This window comes from Moschus berezovskii, chromosome 13 (assembly GCF_049115385.1).
Source record: "Moschus berezovskii isolate FMDL1 chromosome 13, NW_MosBer_1.0, whole genome shotgun sequence".
Taxonomy (NCBI): Eukaryota; Metazoa; Chordata; class Mammalia; order Artiodactyla; family Moschidae; genus Moschus; species Moschus berezovskii.
The window spans coordinates 35279793-35286263 of record NC_142472.1 but is presented as its reverse complement, the minus strand read 5'-3'; the positions used below and the strand labels follow the sequence as shown (position 1 = coordinate 35286263).

Here is a 6471-nt window from a genome sequence, read left to right as displayed (position 1 = left end):
CAGTCCTTCCAATGAACACTCAGGACTGATTTCCTTTAGGATGGACTGGTTGGACCTCCTTGCAGTCCAAGGAACTCTCAAGAGTCTTCACCAATGTCACAGTTCAAAAGCATCAGTTCTTGAGTGCTCAGCTTTCTTCATGGTCCAACTCTCACGTCTGTATATGAATACTGGAAAAACTATAGCCTTGACTAGACTGACTTTTGTTAACAAAGTAATGTCTCTGCTTTTAAATATGCTGTCTAGGTTGGCCATAACTTTCCTTCCAAGGAGTAAGCGTCTTTTTATTTCATGGCTGCAATCACAATCTGCAGTGATTTTAGTGGAGATGATGGAAATCCAGTTGAGCTATTTCAAATCCTAGAAGATAATACTGTGAAAGTGCTGCACTCAATATGCCAGCAAATTTGGAAAACTCAGCAGTGACCACAGGACTGGAAAAAGTCAGTTTTCATTCCAATCCCAATGAAAGGCAATGCCAAAGAATGCTCAAAGTACCACACAATTGCAGTCATCTCACACACTAGTAAAGTAATGCTCACCATTTTCCAAGCCAGACTTCAACAGTACATGAATCGTGAACTTCAAGTTGTTCAAGTTCGATTTAGAAAAGGCAGAGGAACCAGAGATCAAATTGCCAATATCTGTTGGATTATAGAAAAAGCAGGAGAGTTCCAGAAAAACATCTATTTCTGCTTTATTGACTATGCCAAAGCCTTTGACTGTGTGGATTGCCATAAACTGTGGAAAATTCATAAATAGATGGGAATACCAGAGCACTTGACCTGCCTCTTGAGAAATCTGTATGCAGGTCAAGAAGCAAGTTACAACTGGACATGGAACAACAGACTGGTTCCAAATAGGGAAAGGAATACATCAAGTCTGTATTTTGTCACCCTGCTTATTTATTATGCAGAGTACATTATGAGAAACGCTGGGCTGGAGGAAGCACAAGCTGGAATCAAGATTGCCAGGAGAAATAGCAATAACCTCAGATATGGAGGTGACACTACCTTTATGGCAGAAAGTGAAGAAGAACTAAAGAGCTTCTTGATGAAAGTGAAAGAGAGGAGTGAAAAAGTTGGCTTAAAGCTCAGCATTCAGAAAACTAAGATCATGGCATCTGATCCCATCACTTCAAGGCAATTAGATGGGGAAACAGTGGAAAGAGTGACAGACTTTGTTTTGGGAGGCTCCAAAATCACTGCAGATGGTGACTGCAACCATGAAATTAAAAGATGCTTGCTCCTTGGAAGAAAAGTTATGACCATCCTAGACAGCACAGTAAACAGCACAGAGACATTACTTGGCCATCAAAGGTCCATAGTCAAGGCTATGTTTTTTCCAGTAGTCATGTATGGATGTGATAGTTGGACCATAAAGAAAGCTGAGCGCTGAAGAATTGATGCTTTTGAACTGTGGCATTGGAGAAGGCTCTTGAGAGTTCCTTGGACTGCAAGGAGATCCAGCCAGTCCATCCTGAAGATCAGTCCTGGGTGTTCAATGAGATGTCTGGATGGCATCACCGACTCGATGGACATGACTTTGAGTGAACTCTGGGAGTTGGTGATGGACAGGGAGGCCTGGCGTGCTGTGATTCATGGGGTCGCAAAGAGTCGGACACGACTGAGCGACTGAACTGAACTGAACTGAATCTTTAAAGAAAAGAAGATCCATCAGTGGAAGAGAAATCCATGATGGAAGCCAAAGCAATAGTTATAGAATTGAGGCTGAGAACTAGGAGATAGTATAATGGATGCCAAATGAGAAGAGAATTTCAAGAAAGAAATTAATACAAAAGTTAATATTGAGGCAGAAGGAAGAGAAGTAATACTTGTTAAAAATTCATTATGAGGCAGGCACTTACAGGTGTTTTGCAAATAGTTAGTTATTTTGTAGCTTTGTAATTGTTCCTCTTTTACAGACAAGAAAGATGCTCAAATGAGGGCACTATCTTACCCAAAGTCACAGAATGTGTGAATGTGTCAGAATTCAAATATAGATCTAACTTCAATCTCTTCCTTTTTCCACTAATACATAATGACTCACTGACTTGTATAGGATAGCTTATAAAGCTTTCAAATATAACAAACGGATTTAGACTGATATAAAATCTCTACATGGAAATAGATGGGAAAACAGTGGAAACAGTGTCAGACTTTATTTTTTTGGGCTCCAAAATCACTGTGGATGCTGATTGCAGCCATGAAATTAAAAGACGCTTACTCCTTGGAAGGAAAGTTATGACCAACCTTGATAATATATTAAAAAGCAGAGGCATTACTTTGCCAACCAAGGTCCGTCTAGTCAAGGCTATGGTTTTTCCAGTGGTCATGTATGGATGTGAGAGTTGGATTGTGAAGAAAGCTGATCGCCGAAGAATTGATGCTTTTGAACTGTGGTGCTGGAGAAGACTCTTGAGAGTCCCTTGGACTGCAAGGAGATCCAACCAGTCCATTCTAAAGTCCTTTTTTTTTTTTTCTTTTTGCAGCTTGAGACAGTTGTAAAATAACTTAGTGTAGCTTTTTGCAACTGTGTATTCTATAGTATTTTTTTAATTTGGTGAAATTTTAACTGTTAATGTTTTTGGCACTGTGCTTTGTACCATTTATTAAATAAAAATTAAAAAAAAGAAAAAAGAAAGGAGATCAATCCTGGGTGTTCATTGGAAGGACTGATGCTGAAGTTGAAACTCCAATACTCTGGCCATCTCATGCGACAAGTTGACTCACTGGAAAAGACTCTGATGCTGGGAGGGATTGGGGGCGGGAGGAGAAGGGGACGACAGAGAATGAGGTGGCTGGATGGCATCACCAACTCGATGGACATGAGTTTGAGTGAACTCCGGGAGTTGGTGATGGACAGGGAGGCCTGGCCTGCTGTGCTTCATGGGGTCGCAAAGAGTCGGACACGACTGAGCGACTGAACTGAACTGAACTGAACTGAAAATCACTGTGAGGAGGACAGGAAATTCCTCTCCAACTGCTGGATAGAATTCAGGCTTTACCATTTAATGTTCATGAAGGAATCATTTCTCTCAGGACTCTGCACATGCTGGAAGGATGACTTTTCCCTCCTACCTTTGTGATTCCTTCCAGGTACCATTTATTTATTTATTTGTCTTTTTTTTTTTTTTGGTTCGTTTTGCCATACATTGACATGAATCTGCCCCTGATGTACATGAGTTCCCCTTCCTGAACCCTCCTCCCCTTACCTCTTCCAACAAGGTCAATCTCCTGTCTTAGGTGAAGTAGGTGATCAAAGCTCAGATGTTAGTACTTAACTCCATATTAGCACTTACTATGCTCTGTTTGAGTTGTTGTTTCATGTCTCCATCTCTTCCATAATAAGCTGTATCTACACTTTCCTCCATAATTTCTGTCAGTTCAGTTCAGTTGCTAAGTCGTGTCCAAATCTTTGCAACCCCATGGACTGCAGCACACCAGGCTTCCCTGTCTATCACCAACTCCCAGAGTCCACCCAAGCCCATGTCCATTGAGTAGGTGATGCCATCCAACCATCTCATCCTCCATCGTCCCCTTCTCCTCCTGCCTTCAGTCTTTCCCAGCATCAGGGTCTTTTCCAATGAGTCAGTTCTTCACATCATTTGGCCAAAGTACTGGCGTTTCAGCTTCAGCATCTGTCCTTTCAAAGAATATTCAGGACTGATTTCCTTAAGAATTGACTGGCTTGATATCCTTGCAGTCCAAGGGACTCTCAAGAGTCTTCTCCAACTCAATTTCTCTCCAACATAATTTTTATTTGCCTGACTTATAATAAACAATAGATATTATCAGATAAAGAGTGAATGAATAAGTGAATTAAAACCCATTGGTTAAATCCTGAAGATCGAAGAAGAAGAGAAAGGTTCAGTAATGACAAGCAGAAGTAAGAACGTATATGAAAGTCTGAAAGCATAAAAGAACATGGGGCATACAGAAGAGAAAACATTTCCATAAGGAAATGTAATGCTCACTTCATCACACATATACTGAATTCAGAGCCATATGGTTATGGAATTTGCTACAAGGAGCAGAAAAAGAAAGGGGAAAGCTATGGGTTGTAGCAGACATTGTTGGTTGCTGTCTAATAGCCATACTATAATAGAGGAGAACAAACCTGACCCCATATTACATCAATTTCTTTAGCTTTAACCCTTGTCTCATTAGTAAAGAATTCACCTGCCAATGCAGGAGACCTGAGTTCGATCCCTGGGTCAGGAAGATTCCCTGGAGAAGGAAACGACAACCTGCTTCAGAATTCTTGCCTCAAAAATCTCAACCTCTGCCTGCTCCACCCAAGCCATGAGCACACTGGCTGTACTATGCACCCTTCCTCCCCAGCTGCTGTCAAAGCTGTGCACAGTGCAAGCTGGGAGTAGCCGAGGTACCAGGCAACCCTGTCTGGGCATTGTATCCTATTACAAAGGACAGTATGCATCTTAAGATCCTGGGGGAAAAAAGGCACAAAATGTTCAAGTAAATTTTAGAAATAGCTTGTGCAAGTATTTTGGGAAACCATGCGATCATCAGGACATTGGCTGGCGAGATGACGAGCATTATCCCCTGGAACTGAAAAGGCAATAAAGATTTTTCTGCCTCATCCTGCTCATAGGCAGATGGGGCCACCAGAGTCTGGTTCATCTGAGAGCTCTGTGGCAGGATTTGTGCCTACAAGCACGTGGCTCCTGGTCGCCTACATGGACTTCCTGGTGTGCTGGTCCTGCTACTGACAGTGCTCACACTACTTGTCTCACCTGAAGACCATGCTCACCCACCCCAGGGCAGCACCAAAGGAAATACTGCTAAAGAACATATGGATTGCTCTCGGTGTATGCCCAGTAGTGGGACTCCTGAGTCACATGGTAGTTTTACTTTTAGTTTTTTAAAGAAAGTTCCATACTATCTTCCATGGTGACTGTACCAATTTACACTCTCATGAAAAGTGCAAGACAGTTCCCTTTGCTTCACGCCCTCTCCAGTGTTTATGGTTTGTATCATATATGGGGACTTCCCTGGTGGCTCAGTGGTAAAGAATCTGTCTGCCTATACAGGAGATGCAAGTTCAATCCCTGGGTCAGGAAGACCCCTGTAGAAGGAAATGACAACCCACTCCAGCATTCTTGCCTGGAAAATACCATGGTAGAGGAGCCTGGTGGGCTACACTTCACAGGGTCACAAAGAGTCAAACATGACTTAGGGACTAAAAAACAACAATAATCATATATTAACACATATATGTGAAATCTAGAAAAATGGTATAGGTGATCGTATTTGCAAAGCAGAAATAGAGACAGAGATGTGGAGAACAAACATGTGTACACCAAGAGGGGAAGGGATGGGGGATGAATTGGGAGAGTTGAATTGACACATATACGTTACTGATGACTACATATAGAATAGATAACTAATGAGAACCTAGTGTATAGCTCAGGGAACTCTACTCAGCGCTCTGTGGTGACCTCAATGGAAAGGAAATCCAAAAAAAAGAATGGATATATGTATAGAGGGAGTTGATTCACTTTGCTGTACAGCAGAAATTAGCACAACACTGTAAGAAACTACTTCGATAAAGTATTCAAAAGAAAGAGTACATGGGAGCTAGCTGCTGAAGCCAGGAAGAAAGATCTACAAATACTCAACTGCCGCTGTATCTGACTTGAGCACGTCTACCACTGCAGTATTTGCAAAAGATGTATTCAGAAGCTGGACCATCACTGCCCATGCTGATGGAGGAGAATCAGAGATTTTTGTGGTCTTTATTGTATATATATTGCAGACCTCAGTGTGTATGCTGATCCTCTGTGGGCTCCAGAGGATCATCTCTTGCATTCAATCTCTTGCATCTGAGTGTAGTGGACAGAAATACAGTGATTTTTCACCTCCTTAACTACAATCCTGTTGATCTTCCTATACCTTGAGGGCCTTCTGTTTATACTTTCATTGCGTTTATGTTTGGCACCCAGATCCTCTCAACGTGTCATGATGAAATGGAAATAGAGAAGCTGAAAAGTAAAAAGCTGACATGGGAGCAGAGGCTGTGATGGGAAGGGATGAAGTCTGTATTGGCGGGCAGGGGCTTGCTGCTTTGGATGAACCACTTTGTCAGCTTCCAGTTTAGGTGGCTGCAGATAAGACCCAGGAAAGGGGCTCTGAGCTCTGTGTGAACCCTTCTTATCATGCTGGAACTTGTTCATGGACTTTATTTATTTGGAGTCGAAAGGGGTATCAACAGCTTATCTATGACCAAGAGGACAGATGGAACCTACACAAACCAATTGTCTGCTCATGCAGAGATTTCGTATTTACAGTCACAGTTGCCACATCTCCCACCCTAGTAACTGGGTGACGCTCTGCTCAGTGTCACTGTCCAGTAATGAAAGCTACCCTGGAAGTTGTTTCATCTGAAATAAGGGGCTCATTGTTCATTGGCTTCACTACCAGGATCTCCTTGCATTTTTCAACCTGACTG

At 42.2% G+C, this 6471-nt stretch overlaps 1 pseudogene; it reads left to right on the top strand.

Moving 5' to 3' along the window:
* The first annotated feature begins 4618 nt into the window (after positions 1-4618).
* Positions 4619-6166, top strand: LOC129556568 (palmitoyltransferase ZDHHC7 pseudogene; annotated as a pseudogene).
* The last annotated feature ends 305 nt before the right edge of the window (positions 6167-6471 follow it).